This window comes from Argentina silus (assembly GCF_951799395.1).
Source record: "Argentina silus genome assembly, chromosome: Y".
Classification (NCBI taxonomy): domain Eukaryota; kingdom Metazoa; phylum Chordata; class Actinopteri; order Argentiniformes; family Argentinidae; genus Argentina; species Argentina silus.
In genome coordinates this window covers 10,428,951-10,456,792 of record NC_139654.1, presented here as the reverse complement: position 1 = coordinate 10,456,792, position 27,842 = coordinate 10,428,951, and the positions used below count along the sequence as shown (strand labels likewise).

Here is a 27,842-nt window from a genome sequence, read left to right as displayed (position 1 = left end):
GCCATCGGGGGGATGGCCCTCATACTGGAGCGGCAGGCCCAACTCCAGCAGGAGCAGCAGTCCGCAATGGGGGAGATGGCGACGGTGAGGGTTGAGGACCGTGCCCTCCTCCGGGAGCTCGTCGGGGCCATCAAAGCGGGACCGGCGCCCGGGTCGCCACAAGGTCCCCCCAAGGTACACCTCCAGAAGATGGGGGACCTGGACGACCCGGAGGCGTTCCTGGCGGTGTTCGAGGGGACGGCAAGGATCTCGGGGTGGCCGGACGGCGAGTGGGCATACCATCTGCTGCCCCTCCTGTCAGGGGAGGCGCAGCTCGCTGCCCACAGCCTACCAGCGGCCGCCCAACGGGACTACCCGTCCCTGGCCCGGGCAATTCGTGACCGCCTGGGCCTCACACCGGAGGGACACCGTCGCCGGTTCCGGGCTCTGACGATGGAGGAGGGGAGCCGGCCCTTCGCCTACGCCCAGCGGCTGTGGGACCCGAGAAACAGCTCGGCGGAGGAGGTCGGGGACCGGGTAGTGTTAGAACAATTCCTCACGGGGCTCCCGGCCCGAACCGCCGCCTGGGTCCAGTACCACCGATCCCAGGATCTCGCGGCCGCCGTAGGCTTGGCAGAGGACCATCTCTCCCTCCCACCGCGGGAGCTAGGACGACCAACCCCGGCCCCGAGGACGAAATGGCAGGGGGCGCGCACATCCAGAGCCAGCCCTGGCCCCACAGGCAGCACCCCAAGCGACAGGGGGGGTGTGTTGGCGATGTGGACGGCTGGGCCATGTTCAGGCCGAGTGCCCGGTGATGGAGGTGGGGCAGGTCGTCCGCATCGGCGACATACCGGGCCCTCCCCCCGGACCAGGAGCGGCGTATCGTGTTCCGGTAAGGATACAGCATGATACGCACCAGGCGTTCTTGGATTCGGGCTGCATGCTGCATCGAGGGTGTTGGTAAAGTGTGTGCATGGGGACATTCACGAATACCCTGTGGTCGCTATCGAAATTCATTATGGGGGGAAAAAACATAGTGTACAGGCGGCGGTTAGCCCGCGCCTCACGCATCCCCTGATTCTAGGTGTAGATTGGGAGGGGTTTCCTCAAGCGGTAAAGCGGACTACCGCGGTGCGTGCACGACAGAGAGGGAGGTGTGAGGCGTGTAATGTGCTCTGTGCTGAGGCGGCATTAACAGTTTGTATTAACAGTTTTCACCACCCTCTGCAGTGCTTTCCGGTCAGATGCAGAGCAGTTGCCATACCATACTGTGACACAGTTGGTGAGGATGCTCTTGATGGTGCAGCGGTAGAAGTTCACCAGGATCTGAGGAGACAGATGGACCTTCTTTAGTCTCCTCAGGAAGAAGAGACGCTGGTGAGCCTTCTTGATCAGGGTAGAGGTGTTGAGGGTCCAGGAGAGATCCTCAGAGATGTGTACACCCAGAAACTTGAAGCTGGTGACTCGCTCCACCTCAGTCCCGTTGATGAGGATGGGTGTGTGTGTGCTAGCTTTTGACTTCCTGAAGTCCACAATGAGCTCTTTGGTCTTCCTAGTGTTGAGAGCCAGGTTGTTGTCGTTGCACCACACTGTTAGGTGCTGGACCTCCTCCCTGTAGGCCGACTCATCGTTGTTGCTGATGAGACCAATCACCGTTGTGTCGTCTGCAAACTTAACAATGGTGTTTGAGCCATGTACAGGTGTGCAGTCGCAGGTGAAGAGGGAGTAAAGGAGGGGGCTCAGCACACAGCCTTGTGGAACGCCGGTGTTCAGGGTGAGGGTTGAGGAGGTGTGGTTGTGTAGCCTAACAGACTGCGGCCTGTTGGTTAGGAAGTCCAGAATCCAGTTGCAGAGGGAGTTGATGCCCAGTTGACTGAGTTTGGAGATCAGTTTGGAGGGGATGATGGTGTTGAATGCTGAACTGAAGTCAATGAACAGCATTCTCACATAAGAGTTGGTCTTGTCGAGGTGGGACAGGGCGGAGTGAAGTGCCGTTGAGATGGCATCCTCTGTACTCCTGTTCTGCCGGTAGGCGAATTGGAAGGGGTCCAGTGTGGGTGGTAGACAGGTCTTGAGTTGAGCTAAGACCAGCCTCTCGAAGCACTTCATGATGATGGGCGTGAGTGCAACTGGGCGGAAGTCATTTAAGCTCGTTGCAGTGGAGTGTTTTGGCACCGGCACGATGGAGGTGGTTTTGAAGCACGCGGGGACAGCTTCTTGGGCTAGGGACAGGTTGAATATGTCAGTCCAAACCTCAGTCAGCTGCACAGCACAGGCCCTGAGGACGCGTCCGGGGATCCCATCAGGACCAGCAGCCTTGCATGCATTAGTCCTGCTCAGTGCCGCACACACGTCGGTGGGAGATAGAGTGAGGGGCTGGTGATCTGCAGGGAGCACAGCCTTGATGGCCACCTCCTTGTTGTCCCTGTCAAAGCGGCCATAGAAGTGGTTCAGCTCATCAGGCAGGGAGGCGTCGATGGAGAGGGGTGAGGTGTTAGTGGGTTTGTAGTCAGTGATGGCCTGGATGCCTTGCCACATGCGTCGGGGGTCAGAGTTGTTCTTGAAGTGATCCTCGATCCTCAGCTTGTGGTTGTGCTTGGCCTTTTTGATGCCCCTCTGCAGGTTAGCCCTGGATGAGCTATAGGCCCGAGCATCCCCTGATCTGAAGGCAATGTCGTGTGCCTTCAGCAGGAGTCGGACCTCACTGTTCATCCACGGCTTCTGATTAGGGAAAGTGGTGATCCGTTTGAGTGTGGTGACACTATTGATGTTGGAATTGATGTAGTCCAAAGCAGAGGAGGCATATGAGTCAATGTCTGTGTGGGAGTCACGGGTGGCCTGTGTGGCAAACACACACCAGTCAGTGTTTCCAAAACGCTGCTGGAGCGCTGAGTCAACTCCCTCTGGCCAGACCTTGACTGTCCTCACTGTAGGTTTCACCCGTTTGATGAGTGCTGAGTACTTGGGCAGTAGGAACAATGAGAGGTGATCAGATTGACCTAGGTGGGGGAGGGGAACGGCTTTGTAAGCATCAGCCATGCTAGTATATACATGGTCCAATGTCCTGTCCCCTCTGGTGGGGCATGAGACATTTTGGTGGAATTTGGGCAGTACAGTCTTTAAATTGGAGTGGTTGAAGTCACCCGCGACAATGAAGGCTGCCTCGGGATGCAGAGTCTGTTGTTTGCTAATGGCAGTATGCAGTTCTTTCATGGCAATTTTAGCATTAGCATCCGGGGGGATATAGGCTGCCGTGATAACAGTGGACGTGATCTCTCTGGGCAGATAGAAAGGTCTACACTTAACCATGAGAAACTCCAGGTTAGCTGAGCAGTGACTCTCGGTGATGGTAGTGTCCGTGCACCACGTCTTGTTCACATAGATGCACAAACCTCCACCTCTGGTCTTACCGGAGTCACTCGCTGTTCTGTCTGCTCGGAGAACGTAGCGCCGGAGAACGTACCTAATAAAGTGGCCGGTGAGTGTATATATGTAATGTATACAGACACTCACCGAGCACTTTATTCTGAATACCTGTACACCTGTCATGGTGGAAGTGATGAAATGGTGTGGGGAATGTTTTCTTGGCACACTTTGGGCGCGTTAATACCAATCAATCATCGCTTGAATGCTACAGCCTATTTGAGAGTTGTTGCTGACCATGTGCATCCCTTCATGGCCACAATTTACCCATCTTCTAATGGCTACTTCCAGCATGATAATGTACCATGTCACAAAGCAAAAGCCGTCTCAAACTGGTTTCATGAACATGACAATGAGTTCAGTGTTCTTCAGTGGCCTTCCCAGTCACCGGATCTGAATCCAATAGAACACCGTTGGGATGTGGTAGAACGGGAGATTCACAGCTTGAAAGTGCACCTGAAAAATCTGTAGGAATTGCATGACGCAATCATGTCATCATGGACCAGAATCTCAAAGGAATGTTTCCATCATCTTGTGGAATCAATGCCACGAAGAATTGAGGCTGTTTTGAGAGCAAAGGGAGGCCCCTACCCAGTATTAGTATCGTGTTCCTAATTAAGTGCTCAGTGAGTGTGTGTATATATGATAGCTCTAATATGCTCTAAAACTGTCCTTTTCTCCCCTCTTTTCCAGAATTCAGTGACTACAACAGCCTAAATGTTCCCCCACACAATCGAAGGCACCAGGTGTGTGAGGAAGCAGACCTAATGATGCAGTGTTGATGTCTATTGTGTTTTGATTTAGGTAGTAATCTTTTTCTCTCTTCCCTTTCTTGTATTCAGCTTAAGGCTTGAGATGTGGCAGGGCAGGTCCTACAGTTCGTGCAGGATCTGGTAGCTGCACTGTTGAACTTCCATTCCTACACTGAGCAGAGGGTGCACATTTACCCTCTGGACTCATCCATCGAGGCCATCTCCCCCCTCAACCAGAAGGTGAGGGAACAGCACACAAGCAGTACAGATATACCATGTGGAGAATGTGATGATGCATTAAATCCCTTGTTTAGTATAAATTAACATTACTTTCATTTGCCCTCTACCCAGTTTTCCCAGTATCTCCTTGAGAATGCAGTCTATGTGCGCCCCCTGGAGGACGGTTTACTGCAACTACACCAAAGCATCACAGAGTACACAGTCACAGTTCTGGTGAGTGCCTCATCACACACAGCAGTGGCTATGGATAAATACAGTGAGTGGGACATGGAGGATTGTTGTCCGTGGTGAATGATTAACCATAAACTGTGTTTTGTTGATTTGAAGGAGACTGTGGGTAAACTGAAGGACTTTTCTGATCACTTCTCCTCCTACACCCACTTTTTGCAGAAAATTCTTCCCTACCAGCTCGAAAGGTCAGTTCTCAGTTGCTGTGTATGTGCATGCGTTTCTGTTTGCGTTTGCCACACCCTCACTCTCCTCTCTTCCTTAGCCTGGAGGAAGAGTGTGAGGCACCTCTGTGTACCTCTGCTCTCACGACAAAGAACCAGCAGTTGCAGAGTGACATGAGAAAAGTGACATCTGTATTTGAGAAACTGCAGAGCTACATAAGCCTGCTTGCCTTACCTAGTAAGTGATGTGTATGTAGCTAGAGGAAATTGAGGGCATTGTTGCGGTAAACTAATACCTTAAATAATGCTTCTTTAATACAAAGTACAGCCTATTTATATCTAACTTTATTGCAGTGGTTGGCAGATTTGATGTACTGAGGGTTTAGGCTTAAATTATTACAGAAACTGCCTTTCCTTCCATCTGTAGTCAGTAATGGTCATGTATTTGTGTCTGAGATGGGTATAGATACTTTTGTAGTGTCTGTCTACAGATTACAGCAGTAGTGTGTGTACATTTGTTGCAGGTGTACAACAGGACGCCATGCCACAGAGCAGCTCCTCTGCTGTCTTTACCCAGCTGGCAGCCTGTCTGCATTGCCTTCATGATGCCATTAAAGGTGAGGAGGACCTGACCTGCAGCTAATCACTATCACAGAGCAATAGACCTGTATCTAAACTTTTACCTACCAGTCATAAAACTCAGCTGCTCTTTCAACATCTGCAGTGCAGCCCAAAGGCATCAGTGTTGCATCAGCTTGTTGTGTTGCATTCTGTTGTGTTCTGCTCTAGCACAGTGAGACGTGAATAGAGACATTATTAGTGGGTTTGCATTAGCAAGTCCAACTCTTGATATTCCAGTTACTTATTCTACTTTCACTTATTATAAGTGGGCTTTTTTTTTTCTTGCTCATCGTTCTTCTTCTTCTTCTTCTTATAATTATTATTGTTCGTTGGCTTGCTTCAGCTTCAGAGTGAATCATGTGCACAGATCGTCTCTGTTTAGTGTTGAGTGCCTCCTCTGAATGTTCCTTCTTTCACACCTTCCTTAGGATTTGGGGGTGGTGTTGTCCATTTGCACCTTCTGATACAAAGCCAGTACTCCATGGTTTAGGGTCTGTTGAAGGGTCCCTGGTGATGACGACTCAGATAACCGCAGAGGACCTCTCCTGGACCACCAACACCGCATCACTGGCGAAGACAGCCCAGCGGCGCCTCTACTTCCTCCGCAAGCTGAAGCGAGCGAAAGCTCCCACACCTATCCTGACAACATTCTACCGAGGCACCATTGAAAGCATCCTGTCCAGCTGCATCACTGTGTGGGGCGGTAGCTGCACCGAACACAGTAGGAAAGCACTGCAACGCATTGTGAACACAGCTGCTAAGATCATTGGTGCCCCACTCCCTTCCCTGCAAGAGACTTACTCCACCCGCCTCACCCGCAAAGCTACCTCGATTGTGAGCGACGCAAGCCACCCCGCACACAGTCTGTTCAGCCTCCTGCCTTCTGGAAGAAGGTATAGGAGCCTCCGTGCCCACACCACCAGACTCACGAAAAGCTTCATACCCCAAGCTGTCAGGAAGCTAAATTCTCTCCCCTCACTTCCCCCAGCCACATCCTCCAAGCTGTCAAGAAGCTGAAACCACCACCCCCCCTCCCAACCCTTCAGCCCCTCCCCCCCCCCCCAAAAACACTACGGACTCTGGACAATCCACTATTCTATTGCTACAATGCACTATTGCACTATTATTATTTTTTTTATACAGAATACACAGTATTTGGCTGCTACTTACTGTCTTTACTGACTGCTCTTTTTGCACTGTTTAAATTATTTTTATTGAATGTTTTACTTTTAGTATGTGTTATCTGTTGTGCCTGGGCACTTTATCTGTCTCACCGTGGGAGAGTGAGAAACGTCCTCTCGATTCCTTTGTATGTCTTGACATGTGAAAAATTGACAATAAAGCCACTTTGACTTTGATAAGGCCAATTGGAAGTCTGTCTTGGCACCAATGAAGCCTCAGAGTGGGGAATGTGTGTGTTTATGGTTTACGACAGGAACAAAGGAGAAGGTGTGACCCCCCCCCCATGTTCTCTACACTACTCTCACTTTCTTTCAACTATTCAGCCCTAAGCCTTTCTTCTATCTTCCAACCTTCTCTCATCCATCTGCCTATATGCTACCCTCTGACCATCTTTTATCTATTGATCCATCCTGCTATTTCATTTTCTCTATCGTCCAGTTAACCATCTTTAAACTTTTCCCACAACCAAAATAAGACTGAAGCCCACAAAGTTTCTTCTGGAACTCATTTTTCTCGTTTATTATTATTATTCCGTCTGCTACTCCTTCTACAGCTTTTAAGCTATTTACACCAATCCAACTCTTTATAATATTCACTTTTGGTAACAAAAAAAACAATGTTGAGTTAGGCCAACATTCTGAGAGCCCCATTGTTACTGTAACTGCCATGGAACTCTTTCAGAACTCTTGAGTTAAAAACAGCAGGAGACTTACAGTACGTAACACATTCTTAGAATGCTTACACAACAATGCGCTCTCTTGGCAACCAGTTCTACCCCACTAAAACCACTCTCAACCATATCTATCTATCTGTGTAGACTGACTCCATTCAGATGTTTGATGCTATTTACACTTTTTGAGCTTTACTGCCTATACCGCCTCGTGCACAGACTAAACCGCTTAACCTATTAACTTCAAATCAACTTTTAAATGCCAGACTTGTGTAATTTAAGTTGCTTGAAAAAATAATTTTCACACCATTTATACTGTATAAATGTTTTGAGCTGTACTTGAATTTGCCTGAAATCCTATTAATTCCTATGGCCATTCACTCTGAATGGGGACAACTTTAAGCCTTTTTCAGTTGCATGAATTAACATGACTTTCTGTGAGGACCATTGGGTTCCTATGATTCATTTGAAAATGCATCTCTCATCATTTAATCTTGACAACTCAATCCAACATGTTTATGACCTTACCCTACTTAAAATAACTTCTATACAGATTTTGTATACTATTTAGACTTTTTAAATATTAACCCTATTGAAAGCCCCATTTTCAGTTTTTTAGAATTCCAGAACTCTTTTCATAAATTAATCTTTTATAACAATCCAAATGAGCTATCAAGTATAACACATTTTCTTTTTCAGGACAGGGGAATTTAGTTATATGTTTCATGTGTTTGTATGAAAGTTGAGAAAATAGCATGTGTTATATCAATCATATAAGCTATAAATAATTGTACATGTTCAATGGCAATCAGATTATAGCAGAATCTCTGTGAGCAGTAAGACAAATTTTTTTTAGATGATTCCATGAAGCTTGCACAGGCATGATTTGCATATTGCCAGAGCCGTCTAGCGCTTCTAAACACGGTGGGGAAAAACTGCTTGTCTCTCAGTGAAATGGTTCCTCGGATTTGCCTACTTGACTTTGGAGGTCCATATCTCCCTCCCTGATTTACCCATCAGAAGGTGCACAAGTGTCAGAAAGTGCACAAGACCCGCCTCTACAACGTCACATCGACCGCAAGTCGCTAATGTCAAATTGTCTGATTGTCTGAAGCAAATGCAGTCTCAGTCACTCAATACTAGGAGCACTCATTGTCTTTAGTCATGTCCTATTTCCAATCCAGAATTTTAGGACAATATCTGCCCGATACCGATGCTCAGTATCGGACCAGTGCATCTCTAGTCATTTGTAATGCTATGTGTAACTGGTTCGCAATGCATTCATAGACCATTCAGAAATAAGATGGCTTTCTTGTCAAGTGTGAAATACACTCATGTTAAATGATTTGGAAAATAAGAGAGGCAGAAGGATATTCCAACCTGTTTTGGTATTTCCAGTCATAAGGAAGGAATTTGTAAGCCCCCACCTTCTCCTTACTGTGTCTGTAGAGTTGTTGGAGCACTACAGTCAGAAGGCCAGTCTGATTTCTAATTTAAGCTTAAATGGTGGTTTAATGGTTTGAAATATGATAAATTGTATGAAACAACATCAGTAGAATGTACAGTAAGCAGCAACAACTGTGTATCGGGCTGGCCGTGCTTATTCATTCACATGACCACTGATTGTGAGACTCAGTTGGGCAGCTGGGAAATGTTCACAGATGCTGACCATATCAGAAGATCTACAGCTGTACCCCAGACAGGGGATGGGCCTAGCAATGAGAGAATGCTTTACTGCTGTCCAGTACAGGGTCCTTGCATGTCTGCCAACAGAGCTGTTGGCAGACATGTTACCTTCCGTCAAGCATCAGTGGGTCTGGCCCTGTGTGGAGTCTTTAGGCTAGAGTGATGAATAATGTCGTGAAATTGAAATGAACATTGAAATGTTATCATAATAGTGGTGGCTGAAGCTTTGTTTTTGAGACACTAATTATACAGTTCTTGACTGGCTGATGAATGTGCCAGACACAGAGTGTGTGTGTGTGTGTGTGTGTGTGTGTGTGTGTGTGAGAGAGAGAGAGAGAGAGAGAACTGCTGTTTTGGAGAGACAGCGGTGGATAGTATGGCTACAGTGGAACAGTTCCAGCATAGGGGAGGGCTGCATAGGGGAGGGCTGAGATGATTTGAGACTGAATCCACTGGGTTAGTGGGAGTGTGTATACAGAATCCTGAGCCTGCATTCTGTCAACCCCTCCTCCAGTCGACACATTGACCTCCTTATTGAACATTGGGATAATTGTGCATATAATACAGTATGATTTGGTCTTATGGGTCAGCTGGTTTCATAAAGGGTAAAACTATTGTGTTGATTATACTTTTTAAATGCTGAAACTATTTTGTCACCTGTCTTAACTTGAACATATTGGAAAGTTACAGTATATTGCTTATGATGTTGTGGCCCAGTTATAGTTAAATAATGTTTTGGTGGCCGTACCTGGCTGCATGTTGCAGGCCCTAACGCAGCCTCTTTTGTACAGATGGCCACCTTCTTTGGCAACAACCTGGATTTCTTTACGTTGTCGACGGGCTACAGTCCAAGAGGAGGGGCTGTGGCCCTCAACCCCCAACAGGCAGAGAGCATGCTGGGTAACAAGAAGGATGCGTCTGCCTACATGCAAGCAGTCAAAACGGTCAGTATGTCCCTTGCTCGGCTGATCACATCACAACTCTTACCTTTGTCTGAGTTGAATCACGCTACACCAATGAACGGTAATTAAATGTAATTAAGAGCCATTTGGCTAGTGGGATTTGGACTGGCTAAAGACTGGTTCAATTAAACATGATGTAATTTAGTGGTAAAGGCTTAGTGTCTATCTGCTCCGCCCCTTGACTGTGAGGCTAGAGTACCCAACTGCAACACTCAACATGTTTCTCTAACTTGGGGCCATCCCTAGTGTATCCTGCTTATTCTATGACTCAAATATACCTGAATAAATATGCATTAACTAATGCCATGTGATTCAGTTCTATGGTGTGTTTAATGTTTTTCCCTGTCTCTTCTTGTTGAGCTCCAGCCTCGGCCAGAATCGGTTCCCTACAGAGAAGCCCTGTCCAACCGCCGGATCCTGACCAGCTCCACAGAGGGCAGAGAGGGCCTCACTCAGCAGGTGCTCCCCTTACTCTTCTACTCTACCGTCTCTCAGTTCCCAGGCCCTGTCTCATTTTATGATACTTTATTTGTATTGCTCAAGGGGCACCATTCAAATAAGTGTTAGAGAAAGGTACACCCCCATCTGCCCCACATGACTTATATCCCAGCCCAACCTTTGCTCAACCCTCTTCCTATGAACTCACTCTCCACTCCCCTCTCTCCCTCCCGTCCTTAACCTCCTGCCCTCAGGTGCAGCAGAGCCAGGAGAAGATAGCCCGTCTGGAGCAGGAGAAGGAACACTGGCTGCTGGAGGCCCAGCTGGGGCGGGTGCGCCTAGCGAAAGAGACCCAGCACATCACTGACTTGGAGGCCCAGCTCTCCTCAGCCCTGGGGGAAAACCTCACCCAACTTAATGCCCCCTCCCCGGTGAGCCCAGCCCTGCACGACCAGGACAACACAGAGACAGAGGAGAGAGGGAATGTAGCATCTTCTTTGATGGTAACCTCTGATAACATTTCATTCTTAACCCACAAAGATGGCTTTGCAGTCATCTGCTGAGACTTGCATTATTTGAGATTGTACCCTTTCATTTCTCATTTATGACCATCTTAACTATCTATCCATTAGCTTGTATTGATTTAATGTCTTGCAGGTCCAGTTTGTTATGTGAATGTCATAGTGTGGGGGGACATGCAGCGTTTGGCCTGTAGAGGGAGCTACAGGACCGTGGCCAGGGTTATGTCGGCGAGGCTTCGTTGCACACCTGTTGCAAATAAAGCCTCGTTGACGAGTGCTTAAGATGGGTGTGCCTCTGCTTTTTCAGGAGGTTGGCTGGGAACGGCGGAAAAGGAATGAGAAGAGATAAGACGGCTGAAAAGTCGTGGGACGACTACTAAGCGCTGAAAAGCCAGAGACATTGTCATAATAAACGGGACTAACATTCCCTTAACGAAATACTGCGTCTGCTTCTGTGTATAACGGACATTGCTACACATAGTCCTGCTGTGTTTTTTTGTGATATTTTGTGGTGTGTTGTGGATTTTAAAGCTTCCTCATAGGAGTGATTATCTAACATGTTTCTTTGTTTGTCTTTGTCATCAGGTTGGCATGTTGACCACAACACCTAGCACTGAGGATGTAAGTTGTCTTGCTCTTGACCAAAATACCCCCTGAAGTCTGAGCTCTTTTTTAACAGCTAGCCTCAGTCCATCTTCTTAAACTGGAATAGTAAAGCAATGTTTACACTTCATGAATAAATTAATGAATGGATGTGAGTGAGTGAGCAAACAAACAGCTAGGTCATATTTGTGTGCGTGCGTGTGTGTGCGTGTGCATGTGTGCAGGTGGGAGATGAGGATTCCAGGGAACAGCTGATAAAGACTCACTACATGGCCAGAGTAGGAGAACTCACTAATCAGCTCCAGGTCTCTGACAGCAAGGCTGCGCACTTCCATGCAGAGGTGAGACAATCTACTACCATCAATATGTGTACCCCCCAGCACTTACCAATCTCTTATTTCATGTGACTTTTGGAGGATGGGTAGCATGTGTTATGTTGATGCATTCTGGGGAGATCCACTGTATGGGGAAAACAGTCACATGTATAAGACCAGAATAGTTATACAGTAATACTCACTTAACATTTCCCTCACAATCTTCCTTCCTCTTATACTATTTGGATGTTTCTGCTACTATTTTGGTCATCTCCTTCAATGTGTGTCTTGAGGGAAATGGGTATGGAAACAGCAACAGACAATTTGACTGTAGCCTACCTTGTTTCCCTAAGGAGACAAAGATCCCTTTGTCTTTTCTCTTCTTCTTTCCCTTCTCAATCATATCCCCCAGCTGGACGGACACAGGTGTTCTCCTAGGGAAAACTACCCATTCAACTTTTAACAGTGCTCATTGCTCACTGAACTAAATATCATTATTGTTATTTCAGTATTATTTTTTTGCATGTGTATCTGTATCTACGTTTGTGTGAGATTGCTTCTAAATTAAGATCTGGATACAGCCATAGAAACAAAGTCCTATGCTGCCATTAGGCAATATTGTGAATTATTGTCACATGCTAACGGTGCTGTGTATCATGGCAGTAAGAACACTCCTGATTCTGCCTCAGACATGAGGAAGTAGTCACTCAGACACATCTGGTACAGGCTGTGGTGCCCTGACGCACCAAGTATGCAGTAGCCATGTAGTGTGCTGAGAACAGTTGCTTTAACTGTTGTCAATTCAAAACACTGGCCTCACGTACGCAAGTTATTTCGTGTACAAGCTGGTATAATAATATTTCTCCTGTGCTGCCTCCCTACATAGTGCCGAGCACTGGCCAAGCGCCTGGCCGCCGCAGAGAAATCTCGGGAGACGCTGACCGAGGAGGTGAAACTGGCCAATCGGAACATTACATGCTTGCAGGTACAACTTTTGTTGCCGAACTCCTTGACTAGAAGTAGAAATCTTTCCCACCAATGTTCTCCCATACAGTATACAACCGCTCTAGCTCTACATAACCACAGCCTCTACTCTTGTAGGATGAGCTGGCCACTACCACAAGGAGTTACGAGGATCAACTGAGCATGATGAGTGACCACCTGTGCAGCATGAACGAGACACTGAGCAAGCAGAGAGAGGAGATTGACACACTTAAACTTGGTAGCAAGGTACAGTAGAAAGACCCTCAAGGGATGAAATGAACAAAATCCTATCAGCTCACAGTAAAGGCATTGCCATGGCAGCTTTCGGAATTGTTACAAGTTGTGGAATGTCGCATGTAGGTTTCCATATGGCAATCAGTATAGCAGGGCAAGGGTTCCTATTCCTTTCTGGGGGAAGCAGGAAGGTTGCAGTGGGGTGGCCGTACTGCAGGGTATGATGGGAAATGCACCTACTGGAGGCATCTGAGAAAGTTGTTAAAGTAAGGGCTGCTGAAATGGAGAGGCCTGTTAAACAGACCCAGATGAAAGTGTGTGTTGGGTAGTGGAAGGACAGAAAGTGTGTTCTGAGGGTATTGATTTTCCACCCTAGCCCAAGAAAAAAGAAACACCACTTGAAATCGTCTAGTTGTGAATGAAACATATAACTTATAATGTCTCAATTGGTCCAGACCAATCCATCTGGCCTTTTGTCACTGTATGTCAACATAACAATCTCCAGAGTATCAAATAAGAAGTGTTGGAAGTCTTGACTAGCCCTTCCGCTTAAATACAATTAAACAATGGAGGTTATGTAGGCTAGTGTCGTGTCATTTGTTGAATGGAAATTCTAATGAGTTAGCATGATTTATCTAAAACTAAACCCATTTCACCTCTTGCTTTTTCCAGGGAAATGCCACAAAGAATAAGGGCTGGTAAGGTTGTCCCATGAAGCAGGCCCATTTAGGGCTGCCGGGATGTCCTGGGGGAAGAGCTGGACTGTGGAGCCACCCAACACAGTCCTGCCACTACCACTACTGGATGGAGAAGCTACAAAGAACCCTCCAGACTTCACCATCAGACAGTGGCTGCAAAGGTGGGTGGGGGATAAGGTTATCTCTGATAAATGAAGCAGATTTGTTCTACGTTTCTGAACATTATTTGTAAAATGCTTCCTGTCACTGGAAGGAAGCTGCTTGACCATTGAGCTCGAGGGAGGGAGAGAAAAATTACAAAAGCTTATAAAAAAAGCTAAAAGAAATTACAAAGAGAAGTGACTTCTCTAAGAACATTAACAGCAAATAAAACAAATGCTGTAAGCCTCTTCTGTTCAGTAATTCTATTCATCCAGATGTACCAATCACGCATGCTCTACTTGTCATTAGACCTTTTTGATGAGAATTGCAGTGGTTTGCCAACATGCCTGACTAATGTGTGTCTTCACAATGTAATCTGTCCAACAGAATGCACATATTGAATATGTGAAAGAAATAAAAGAGCTACAGCTCAATATTTTTGTCTGGTTTTCATTTAAATTATTATAAACAGTTACTCACTGTTATAACTATGCACCAGATGGTATTGATGTCATGGCATTGAAAAATTCAGGCAAAAAAATTCACAAAGACACTTAGACTCACACACAGGCATACAGTTGTGTTCAAAATAATAGCAGTGTGATTAAAAAAGTTCAAAAGTAAAGCTCAAAATCCTTATAATAGCTTTTATTTCCATACACGCAAATGCATTGGGAACACTGCACATTCTATTCCAAATCAAAACATCAAGAAAAATTTATCAAATTTGTTATTACTTTACAGAAAGTGAAGAAAAAGGAATATTAGGCTGTTCAAAAAAATAGCAGTGTCTGCATTTTTCTTTGCAAACTCAAACATTTACTGTATAATGTCACGCGGCTTTCCAACCAGCAGATGGCGACAGAGAGCACTTCCAGGGGGACCAAGAGGAAGTAACCTGGAGAGGCCCATATTTGGTCCTTCCTGCCTGAGGGACTCACCTGGAACAGATGACCGGAGTGATTGTGTTTTGTGTTCATGTTTCTCACCTGTGTTTAGTCATTAGCCCTTATTAGTTGGAGTATTTAAATACTTCTGTTAGCAGTGCCTCTTTGCTGAGTTTTGAATGTTTATTCCTGAGACAGTTTTTCCGTGTATTGTAAAGATTCCTAAGTTTTCGAGTAAAAGCCTTGGACCTCCCTTAACTGTTCTTCTGACTCTGCATTTTTGGGGTTTTCCTGGTTAACCATCAGCTTTGGCTAAGGTGAAGAGAGCCTCTGGTGGTCAAACTCTAAATCTACCGTGACAGCAAAACTCAGCCACCAACATGAACCCCGCGGAGTCACCAGCACCCTCCTCAGAGGCCGAGCAAATCCAAACGGCTCTGACATACCAAGGAGCGATGTTGGGGACGCACCAGGACCAACTCGGTGGGACTACTTCTTGACTCGGTGCAACGCCTGGGGAATCGGTTGCCAAGACCCTCACCAACGCCGGCTGCTCTGCCTGGGCCACAACGAAACCCCCAGACACCAGGCCCTGAACCCAAGATCCCTGCTCCTCAATGCTATGATGGTCGCTCGGGTGGGTGCAAGCCATTTCTGACCCAGTGCTCACTGATTTTCAAGCTCCAGCCCTATTCCTTTGCCACAGAAGCCTCCAAGATCGCCTATATCATCACCTTGCTGTCTGATCGGGCCCTACACTGGGCCACAGCCCTAGAATCCCCGATCTGCGACAGTCTGGATGTGTTCACCCATACTCTCCGTCAAGTCTTCGACCATCCCGTAAGTGGGCGTGAGGCCGCCAGACGACTCCTAGACCTACATCAGGGATCGCGGACGGTGGTCGACTATGCCATTCAGTTCAGAACCCTAGCTGAGGAGACTGGATGGGAAGAAGAGGCCAGGATCTCAACCTTTTACCATGGACTGGCAGAGGAGATCAAGGATGAGCTGTCTACTCGAGACTGGGGCGATGGCCTGGAGGCACTTATCACCCTTGCCATCCGTATTGACAACCGCCGACTGGAGCGCCTAAGAGAACGAGGTGGCAAGAGCCTGGCGTTCAGTGGCCTGTATCCATCAATCCTGTCACCCGCAGTTCCTCAGACACCTCTGTCTCCAATGCCCAGGGCTGCAGGGAAAAGCCAGGGCTCCTCAGGGAGCTGGGAAACCCTGAGGAGCGGAGCCGTACTCCCGTCAGTGTCTGGTCTGCATTTGCATGTGATACTTAGATGGGGGGGATCCTCAGACCAGGCAAGCACCTGTTAATGCCCTTGTTGATTCTGGAGCCGCAGAGAACTTTTTCCCGCAGAGAACTTTTTCCCCTGCAGGGGCAAGTTTCTTTTTCATAGGAAAGAAGGACGGTGGACTCCGTCCTTGCATAGACTACAGAGGCCTTAACAAGATTACCATCAAGGATCGGTATCCTCTTCCCTTGATGTCGTCCGCCTTTGAACAGCTGCGCAACGCTACCATATTCACTAAGCTGGACCTGCGTAGCGCCTACAACCTGGTGCGTATGAGGGAACGGGATGAATGGAAGACCGCATTCATCACCCCCAGTGGCCACTACGAATACCTGGTGATGCCCTTTGGGTTGGCCAACAGTCCAGCGGTGTTTCAAGCATTTATAAATGATGTGTTGCGAGACATGTTAAACCAATTTGTGTTTGTTTATTTGGACGATATCTTAATCTTTTCTCGTTCCCAGAGTCTCCATGTCCATCACGTTCGAGAGGTCCTGAAGAGACTGTACGAAAACAGCCTGTTTGTGAAATGGGAGAAATGTGAGTTCCATGTCACTCAGGCCTCCTTCCTGGGGTTTGTCATATCTCAGGAGGGTGTTCACATGGATCCCACCAAGGTGCAGGCCATTTTGGACTGGGCCCAACCAGCAACCCTAAAGCAGGTACAGCGTTTTTTGGGCTTTGCTAACTTTTATCGCCGCTTCATTAGGAGCTTCAGTTCAGTGGCGGCGCCACTCACTGCCCTTACCAAGGGGTCCCCAGCAAGGATCAAATGGACAGTAGAGGCACAGATAGCATTCGACACCTTAAAGAAGCACTTTGTGACTGCTCCAATTCTACACCATCCAGACCCGGCCCAGCCATTTGTGGTGGAAGTGGATGCTTCTGATGTCGGAGTGGGAGCAATTCTTTCACAGAGGTCAGTGGAAGATGGAAGACTTCACCCATGTGCCTTTTTCTCACGCCGCTTGACCTCCTCTGAAAGGAATTATGCGGTAGGAGACAGGGAGCTATTGGCTGTCAAGTTGGCACTTGAGGAATGGCGCCACTGGTTGGAGGGGGCGGAACACCCCTTCCAGGTCTGGACAGACCACAAGAACCTGTCCTATATCCAAGAGGCAAAACGACTGAACCCGCGGCAAGCAAGGTGGGCACTATTCTTTAGCCATTTTAACTTTGTGCTCTCTTACAGACCCGGGTCGAAGAACACAAAGGCAGATGCCCTCTCCCGCCAGTTTGACCTCTCTGAAAAGGATCGAACTCCAGAGCCCATCCTTCCAGCCTCCTGCATCGTGGCGCCAGTACAGTTTGCCATTGAGGACATGGTCCGCCAGGCCCTCGAATCCGAGACTTGCCCCCCTGAGGCCCCTGAAGGCTGTCTCTTTGTACCAAGCTCATCCAGGTCACGGGTCTTACAATGGGGCCATTCCACACGTTTGACAGGCCATGCAGGCGTGCAGCACACCTTTGAATTTATTCGGCGAAGGTTCTGGTGGCCTAAGATGCGAAGAGATGTTAAGACCTTTGTGAATGCACAGCACAAATCCAGTAACCAACGACCTGCAGGTCTCCTACTGCCACTGCCCATCCCAAAGCGACCATGGTCCCATGTCTCCATGGATTTTTGTAACAGGCCTGCCAACCTCCAGGGGAAATAAGGTCATTCTTGTGGTGGTAGACCGGTTCTCAAAAGCAGCACATTTCATAGCACTTCCTAAGCTGCCATCTGCTCGTGAGACCGCCGATCTCGTCCTCCAGCATGTGGTGAAGATTCATGGCGTTCCTTCAGATATCGTCTCTGACCGTGGACCTCAGTTTGCATCTCGATTTTGGAAGGCCTTTTGGTCTCTCTTTGATGCCTCGGTCAGCCTCTCTTCGGGATTTCACCCACAGTCGAATGGCCAAACTGAGCGTGTGAATCAGGATCTGGAGAAATATTTAAGATGTTTTGTGTCCTCTAACCCAGACAGATGGAGCCAATTTCTGATGTGGGCAGAGCTGTCATACAACACTCTCCAGCGGTCATCAACTGGTATGTCTCCATTCGAATGTCAATTTGGCTTTAAACCTCCTCTGTTCCCCAGTCAGCAGGACTCTGTGGTGGTCCCATCTGCTGAGGCATTCGTGTCCCGCTGCAGGAGAGTCTGGAAACGGGCTCGCATTGCCTTAAGCCAGTCAACATCTCGCCACCAGAGGCAGGCCAACCGACACAGGAGACCGGTTCCACAGTTTAGACCTCGTCAACGAGTATGGTTGTCCGCCAAGGATCTCCCATTGAAAGTGGATTCTCGGAAGCTGGCTCCACGTTATATTGGACCATTCCGCATCATTCGGAGAATGAATCCAGTCACTTACCAGCTGGAGCTCCCAAGATCCATGAAGGTGAATCCGGTGTTTCATGTATCCTTATTGACGCCAGTGCTTACCTCTCCTCTGTCCCCCCCTGTGCCCCCCCCTCCCCCACCCCGTCTCATAGGTGGAGGTCTGGCTTATTCCATCAAGCGGCTGTTGGACTCAAGACGTGTTGGACGGGGACTACAATACCTTGTAGACTGGGAAGGCTATGGCCCAGAAGAGAGGAGTTGGGTCCCTTCACGACACGTCCTGCATCGAGGCCTTGTTCAAGACTTTCATTGAAGTCGACCAGATCGCCCTGGGCCGCCGGGAGTCGGCCGGAGAGGAGGGGGTCCTGTCACGAGGCTTTCCAACCAGCAGATGGCGACAGAGCACTTCCAGGGGGACCAAGAGGAAGTAACCTGGAGAGGCCCATATTTGGTCCTTCCTGCCTGAGGGACTCACCTGGAACAGATGACCGGAGTGATTGTGTTTTGTGTTCATGTTTCACCTGTGTTTAGTCATTAGCCCTGATTAGTTGGAGTATTTAAATACCTCTGTTAGCAGTGCCTCTTTGTTGAGTTTTGAATGTTTATTCCTGAGACTGTTTTTCCGTGTATTGTAAAGATTCCTACGTTTTCGAGTAAAAGCCTTGGACCTCCCTTAACTGTTCTTCTGACTCTGCATTTTTGGGGTTTTCCTGGTTAACCATCAGCTTTGGCTAAGGTGAAGAGAGCCTCTGGTGGTTAAACTCTAAATCTACCGTGACAGTATAAACTGAAAAATGCTTGAAGATTTAGCTTTCCTGTGAATCACTGAACTAATATTTAGTTGTATAACCTCTGTTTCTGAGAACTGCTGCACATCTGTGTTGCATGGAGTCGACCAACTTCTGGCACCTGTGAACAGGTATTCCAGCTCAGGACGATTGGACTACATTCCACAATTCCTCTGCATTTCTTGGTTTTGCCTCAGAAACAGCATTTTTGATGTCACCTCACAGGTTTTCTATTGGATTAAGGTCCGGGGATTGGGCTGGCCACTCCATAACGTTAATCTTGTTGGTCTGGAACCAAGATGCTGCTCGCTTACTGGTGTGTTTGGGGTCGTTGTCTTGTTGAAACACCCATTTCAAGGGCATTTCCTCTTCGGCATAAGGCAACATGACCTATTCAAGTATTTTGATGTATCCAAACTGATCCATGATCCCTGGTATGCGATAAATAGGCCCGACACCATAGTATGAGAAACATCCCCATATCATGATGCTTGCGCCACCATGCTTCACTGTCTTCACAGTGTACTGTGGCTTGAATTCAGTGTTTGGGGGTCGTCTGACAAACTGTCTGCGGCCCCTAGACCCAAAAAGAACAATCTTGCTTTCATCAGTCCACAAAATGTTGCGCCATTTCTCTTTAGGCCAGTCAATGTGTTCTTTGGCAAATTGTAACCTCTTCAGCACATGTCGTTTTTTCAACAATGGGACTTTGCGGGGGCTTCTTGCCAATAGCTTGGCTTCACATAGGCGTCTTCTAATTGTTACAGTACTCACAGGTAACTTTAGACCTTCTTTTATCACCCTGGAGCTGATCATTGGCTGAGTCTTTGCCATTTTGGCTGTTCTTCGATCCATTCGAATGGTAGTTTTCCGTTTTCTTCTTTTTCACAGAATGAATGACCTCACTAATTGAACTCCACACTGCTATTATTTTGAACACCCCCCTTTCAATTAATGATTCAATTACACAGAATCAGCAGCATGCATGTCATGACTGTTGGGTCTGTTAGTTTTCTATTACTCTACTACACCTACTAGTAAATTATTTGCCATGTAGAAATATAATTTCTACCAAAAACAGTGATGTTGGACTGCTATTATTTTGAACACAACTGTACATCAGAGCCAAAGGTAAGACCTGCACCCAAGACAATCCTGTCTTATTCATTAGTTTGGTGAGTTTAATCTTCATCGTTTGGTTGGCCCTCTCAACCGAGCCACCGCTAGCTGGATGATAACTACAATGAGTGCGGAGGTCAATGTTTAGGCTTTCGGTCAGACTCTGATCTCCTTCAATCATACCTTGGCTACCACTCCAGCGGTAGCTCTTCTGGATGGAAATATTTCAACCCTTTTGGAGAACATGTCAGTTATCCCTAGGCAATACTTGTAACCTTGACAGTGTTAGTTCAATCAAATCCATCATCAAATGCTCAAAGGGGCCTTCAGGCCTTGTGTGGGCAGATAGGGGCATCATTATGCCTCTGCCCACATTGTTGGTCATACAAATCACACTTTTTACAGAAAATATCAGCATGTGTAGTAAAACCTGCAGTAGACAAATCTATTTACAAGTTCTGTCATCCCCCTTTTGACACATGGTCCAAACCGTGTGCCAATTTCGCGACGTAGGGGAACATGGAACGAGGCAATGTGGGCAGGCCATTTGGGCCATACCACACATTTGTGGCCGCGTCATGGCGAAACTCCCGGGTTCAGGAAGTGAAACCATTAGCAGCAGTGGGGAGGCGGGGGGGGGGGGTGGCTGCAGTCTTGGCAGCCATGTCAGCCATCTCATTTCCTAGGGAAACAGAGTTCCCTAGCAGAAGTTCATTAGCAGAAGTTTGAGCTTGACATTTACACACAGCTATAGCAGATGGCAACAATAATGCATCTAGAAGACTCTTGACCAGAATATGATGGGCAATAGAGCTCTAAAATCATGACAGAAGCGTACCTGCTATCAGTGTAGACAGTAACAGACTTCCCTTCAGCTAAAATACAGGCCCTGGTAAGGGCGTAAAGTTCTGCAGCCTGAGCAGAAAGATGAACAGGTAACCGGGAATTCTCCAAGATTTCATGTGGAGAGCAGACGGCATATGCCACTAAGGGATCGCCCGTAGGTGAGCGCTGAGCCGAACCGTCTACAAACAGGAGCAAGTCGGGATTAGGGATGCGAACGTCAGTAAGATCAGGACGGAGTTTACACAATAATTTCACGATCTGTTCACAGTGATGGGGTTCACCATCTTCATCTGTGGGGAGCAGAGTTACAGGGTTTAAGACAGTACAGCGCTTCAGAGTAATGTGAGACGTAGTAAGCAAAACATTCAGATAATGTAAGACACGAGCCGGAGAGAGGTGGGCTGTTCGTGCTTGAGAAAGCAAAGTGTTCACAGTAAGAGGACACATAGCTACAAGGTCTGCACAAGATAACACAGCCTCAGTGGCAGCAGCAACTGCTCTGAGACAAGGAAGTAGTGCTCAGGCAACAGAGTCAAGATGTTTAGAATAGGGCGTTGTTGACCAGCATGTTCCTGTGTGAGGACCGAAGACATGAAACCATTATTTTCAGAGACAAACAGATTTAAGGGTTTGTCATGGTTGGGAAGGCCAAGACAAGGGGAGGACGTCAAGAGTGCTTTCAATTTTCCCAAAGCGGCTAGTCCGTCGGGTGACCAATGTATTACATCATTCATAGACATTTTTAAGCCATGTATAAGGTCAGATAAGGGCTGTGTTATTTCAGCATAGTCTATGAGCCATGAACGGCATTAGCCAGCCATACCCAGTAGGGACATCATTTGATGTTTGCTAACTGGTTTAAGTATCGAGAGAATAGCTTATGTCTCTCCCTAAGCTGCGGCCTGCTGGGGTGATCACATGGCCTGGATATCTGACTTCCTGAGATACCAGCTGTAGCTTTGTGGCCATTTTCGGCTAAGAATAGGAGAAGGGAAACAGTGTCTACCTCACACTCCCCCTCACAAGAAGAACACAAAAGCAGGTCATCATTAACCAAATCTATCACAGTAAACCATCTAGCCGCTGCGAGCACGTGAGATAGGATTGTTACAGGGTTGGGGACCACAGGAGCTCTGGCAAAAACAGCCTCATTTAGTAGTCTCAAATCTTGAACAAGCACCCGTTGCTTTACGGACAGGAAAAATAGGCGTGTTGCATGGTGATTCAGGACATTGCACAATTGCCCCGATTGCTACTAGGTAGCTGTGGATTTCCGTTATTCCAGCCTCTGCCTCTCTGTGAGAGTTTGAACCAGGCCATCAGATTCAAACCCACACAGAGGAGGAGAAAAAATAAGTCTCAGTTATCACTCATTAATCAGGTCAATCTCTTAATTGTTTACACAGACTTTTCTTTCTACTTACACAAGGTGTTCTCTTTTTAACACACAGAGTTTCTATTTACTCACACCGAGTTAACTCACACAGAGTTCTATTTTTAACTCACACAGAGCTATATTACCGGTTTTCTTGTAAAAAATAGTTCACACAGAATACTCTTATTATGATTGCTTTGTCATATTCTTACCCTGGTTCGGAGATACTTTATTTTCCTGTCATCCCTCCACAGAGTCTCCCAGGGCGGGTCCCTTCCAACCTCAGTTTGGTGTGTTACCCTAGACTCTTACAGAGCCTCCACGCGGTTCCCTCAGATCACTGCTGATGACCGACAGAGGAGTTAATTATGCTGTTTGTGACACCAGATTGTTATGGGAATTCTAAGTATCGTTGTGTACATTCTAACACTGAACAAAGACTCCAGTAGAGTCAAGAGTGTAGCAAATGTAACCCAGACAAATAGAGCCTATTAATAATGCACTTCAAGTATTATGAAATTAGTTAAATAAATAGAATGATCCTCAAAATAACTGAATTAGTCCTAAATATTAGACACTAAAAGGAAGAATGATACGATGATTAAGAGAAGCTAAAATCTGTAAAAGATAAGATGATATGGGATATATTCATGGTTAAAAACTGGAAATGGTATTTCATGTAAAAACTTGGAAAGGTGATCATTATTATTTAGCAGTATTTCATGAGTTTTTGCATTATTGAGAAACTATTCAATCAACCAATGAGAACTAGTTTCGTTGTGAGTTAACCAATCACAGCTGTAGATCCGCCCTACGCCTCGTTGGATCATGGAAAAATCATATCACTCTCTTTTCCGTGTTAGCTCTCGTGCTGATCAGACGTATATGTACTATGCGCTGAAGATTCCTGCCACGTGTGTGAAGAAATGCTTTAAAACTAATTTTCCTTAGCAAGATCTGCTTAGAACTACTGACTTCCATTATTATAATATAAAATATAAAAAAATATAAAAGACTAGTGTTACTTTAACAAGCGTCGAGTGAACTAGAGCGTGGAGTAGCATAGCTCCGCTAGCAGATAGCCTCAGCTAACAAAGTTATCTATGGAGTTGTTCAGTTTTAAAAGACATACGAGCCTTCCACGAACCCACAATCTCCGAATCACCCTTCCACAGTTCCAGTTTCAAGCTGCTGTAACCTTGGAAATATTTCCCTTGGCGAGTCAGTATTTTCATTATATTAGCAGCGCTAGTCACAAACTAACGTGATAGCAATAGCATTCAATGGTTAGCACCGCCAACATATATGCCTAGCTAATTGTGAAGTTAAATGAGCTAACTCCAGCTAATGATACAGTATCTCCGGTTTAAACTAAGCTAAGCTAAAGCATTGGAATTAAATGAATATTCGGTTGAGTGGAAAGTGGAAAGAAAATTGACACTTGAATTGATACGGAACAAACATGTTGAAAGTTGAAATTAAGAGGTATGTAATTCAGAGAAAGGATATTAATTATTTCTTGTGGCTTTGTTCTGCAAGGCCGGGTTTCTTGGTTGAGTTCATTCCCTTTGGATCCTTGATTTCATCCTCGTCCTGCTACGCATCTGTTTGAAGAGCTGTGCGGAGCGTGGACTGGTGAGCCATTCCCAACGTCCTTTTTGTTGATTTGATCTAAACGGAAAAAAGGAGATGCATTGTGCCTTCTGGATTTCGGAAGGACAGATCCTTTGCATCCACACACTTGGACGGACCCTGGTCCATGGACTGAGACTAAGTAATCACAAATCTCCTCATCCACACATCGGAGTGTGCACCCTCCACTGGCTCCCGGTAGCAGCTCACATCAAATTCGGTCTCGGGGTTAGGGTTAGTATAGAAGGGGGAAGTGAGGGTGAAGCGGTCTTTAGGAGGTAGCTTGAAGAGATGGGTTTTCAATCTACGGCGGAAAATCGGAAGCGACTCTGCAGTCCTGACCGTTGTGAGAAGCTCATTCCACCAGCGGGGCGCCAGGACAGTGAAAAGCCATGACCAAGTAGCGCGGCCACTGCATCCACATAGAGGCGGCGATGTCAGGCGGGCAGCCGAGGTGGAGGAGCGGAGAGATCTTGCAGGGGTTTGGGGGCTAACCATTGCTTGCAAGTAGGGAGGGGCTGTTCCCTTTGCCGCCCGGTAGGCAAGCACCAGGGTCTTGAATTTGATGCGAGCTGCTACCGGGAGCCAGTATTCATTCTTACTTGTGCATCCCACCCTCTCTCCATAACCGAATTCAGTATACATATTCTAGTCACCAGTGTTCATACCGAAACACGGAAATGTTCTAAGAACAAGCAATGTTCTTATTTATAGTGCACGAGAGACAGCCAGAGGAGTTCCAAACTTGACTAGTTTCAGTTGTACTTTTATACAGTTCCTCAGTAGGGGAATCAGTCATGGGACACACCAGTCATAAGACACAGCACTTTTCTTATAGGTCAACCCAAGTTCTTTTAAAGCACAACAACATCATAATTCGTGACCACAAATGGTGGACATGTTCTTCATACAAAGGCTAAGGACGGAAGCACACCGTCCTTATCTCAATAGTCACATGGTTACATTTCTGCTGACAAACAAGCTAATTTTTGCAATTTCCATCACAACACATTCACGTCTACCTCCTGGCTTGACTGCAAGGCACAAATCACTTATCCTCAAAAAGGATGGTCAGGTCACAGTTTGCTAAAAAGTACCTAAAAAGCCTGCAGATGTCTGGATCTGCCCATGATTTACAGCATACCACCTCATCTGTGAAACATGGTGGAGGGGGTGTGTTGGATATGTGTAATTTCTTCCGCAGCAACACAATAGTTTTCAGGTTTGCAATGAGATGAAATAAAGAGATCTGAAGGTAGACGTCTTTTGGAGAGGGTACTTTGTTCGATGTTACAAGGAAATAACGTTTCAGGCTAGCAGGTTGTCTCTCTCTGGGACTCATCTCTAATAAACTAGCAACGGAATTTGACCTTGGAGGCCACAGGTCCTTATCCCTCTACTCCCTTTCCCTTGCACCTGGTGTTATTTACTCTCTGCATTGTGTATTTTACTTGATAGGTTGCTATGAGGCCAGAGGTGAGGGGCACATAGAATACTTGAAAATAGAATACAGAAATCATTAAACAATTCTATCAGGGTGTTATGGTTTGGGCATGTATATGTGGCACTAGAACTGGCTAACTTGGCTTAATTGATGATGTAACTGCTAACTGCAGCAGCAGAATGTATTCTGAAATGTACAGAAACATCTTGTCAGCCCAAGTACAAGCAAATGCCTCCAAACTCATTGGACGGCGCTTCATCATACAGCAGGAAAATGACCCAAAATACATTGCCGCAGCAACTCTGGAGTGTTTCAGGTCCAAGAAGTGGAAAGTTCTTGATGGCCAAGTCAATCTGCAGATTTGAATCTAATTGAACATGCATTTCATTTCCTGATGACAAGATTTTAGGCAAAAAGACCAACAACTGAAGATTGCTGCAGTACAGGCCTGGCAGAGCCAGAGAAGATACCCAGTGTTTAGTGGGGTCAATGGTTTGCACACTTCAGACAGTTATTGCATGCAAAGGATTGTCAACCAAATACTAAACATGAGTGCATAATTTGTAACCATGCAACTCTTGCAGCAGGTCAACTGGCATCTGACTTGGACATAGGGCTGAATCTTGGTCCTATTTATTTGCAGTTATGGTTAGCAACTTAATACACATAATTGATGGATAGTCGGAATCAAAGTATACAAAACTGAAGGGTATCATTGTTAATATCAAAATTAACATTTAATCCAATAAATAACCAAACTGTAGTTGTTGTAAGTTTTTGTTTATACCAACATTTGAGACAGGAATGCTGGGTAATATGTCAATGACATGAAATATAAAAATGTCTTATATTAACATTATATTAAACATACAGTGCCTTCAGTAAGTATTCACCCCCTGGACTTTTTCCACATTTTGTTATTACAACCTGACTTTAAAATATATTTTAATACTTTTTTGTTGTTGTTACTGATCCACTCAAAATACCTCAAAGTGAATTATTTTATTATTATTTTTTTTTCTAATGAATTAAAAAAAGCTGAGAACCTCTTTAGTCAATAAGTATTCACCCCCTATGACAGTCCTAACATAATATGCCATTTAGCTGACGCTTTTATCCAAAGCGACTTACATTGCAGTGAGTGCATACATATTTCAGTATATATATGGTCCCAGATGGGGAAATCACATGATCCTTGCACTCAGATGGACACCGGCAGGGACTGGAGAGTTTGTCAGGATCAAGAGAAAATTATGAAATTTGCTGAGTTGGTAGTGACAGCCTGTGTAATTGTAACTACCAACAGTGTGTAATTGATTCCTGTGCAATTCAGAGACCCTATAAAAACAAAGATATTAATTCCAAAATCACATGAACTATTATCCTTGCCCTCAGACGGAGTCAATTCAACTTATTGAGTAACTTGTTGAAGACATTTTTGCATTTGAGCTAATTTTAGGAGTGTCATAGCAAAGGGGGTGAATACTTATTGACTCAAGACATTTCATTTATACTGTATCCTAAAGTACAATTTGAAAGACATTCAATTCTAGTATACTTTTTCTAAGTATACTAAAGTACAGGTTACATTACATGACACTAAAGAATATTTTTTGTAAGTATACTAAAGTATAATTTAAAGTACATTCAATTTGAGTATACTTTTTACAAGCACACATTTAAGGGCATGAAATTAGAGTATACTTTGAGGAAATACACAAAAGTACAAAGTCAGTACAACTTTAGTGTACTTTAAGTAAATATAGAAAAACATGAATATATACACTCAGCGAGCAACATGTGAGAAAACGTGTTCTTTATTTGAAGGAGAAGACAAACTACTTCTTACTTTTAGCTATTTATTTATATGTCAAAATTCTAGACTTGTACAAGGACCACTTTTGGCGAAGAAAATCACAGTCAGCAAGCTGTTAATCTGCAACCAACCCTTCAAAAATGGATACATTCAAAATGTCAAACAAAGCATTTTACAGTAAACAAAATGATTCTGATTGGCTATTTGGTTGGGGAGGAGCCGCGGTTTAGACTTGGCTCTCCTCTCGTTGGTGTTTTAGGCTAGTCCTAGCCCCTGACACTCGATCCGTTCCAGGTAGAGATATCGCCGGTCCGATCTGGGGAACGAGTTGACCTGCTGAAGAAAACATACACCTACTCTGATTTGTCCTTTCCTAGCCTAGTATTTTTCCATTACATCATTCTTATGTTATGTGTGTGTTGCAACATCCATCTTGATGACCTGACCCTAACCTCTTCATGTAT

At 45.9% G+C, this 27,842-nt stretch overlaps 1 pseudogene across 1 annotated transcript; it reads left to right on the top strand.

Annotated features, from left to right (window-relative positions):
* Positions 1 to 66: 66 nt before the first annotated feature.
* Positions 67 to 13,706, top strand: LOC310823985 (protein phosphatase 1 regulatory subunit 21-like; annotated as a pseudogene). The gene is made up of 15 exons: positions 67 to 100; positions 4,099 to 4,151; positions 4,248 to 4,397; positions 4,509 to 4,610; positions 4,725 to 4,813; positions 4,891 to 5,027; positions 5,314 to 5,406; positions 9,714 to 9,892; positions 10,277 to 10,369; positions 10,603 to 10,851; positions 11,455 to 11,490; positions 11,697 to 11,813; positions 12,673 to 12,771; positions 12,888 to 13,016; positions 13,677 to 13,706. The product of its transcript is annotated as a protein phosphatase 1 regulatory subunit 21-like (transcript).
* The last annotated feature ends 14,136 nt before the right edge of the window (positions 13,707 to 27,842 follow it).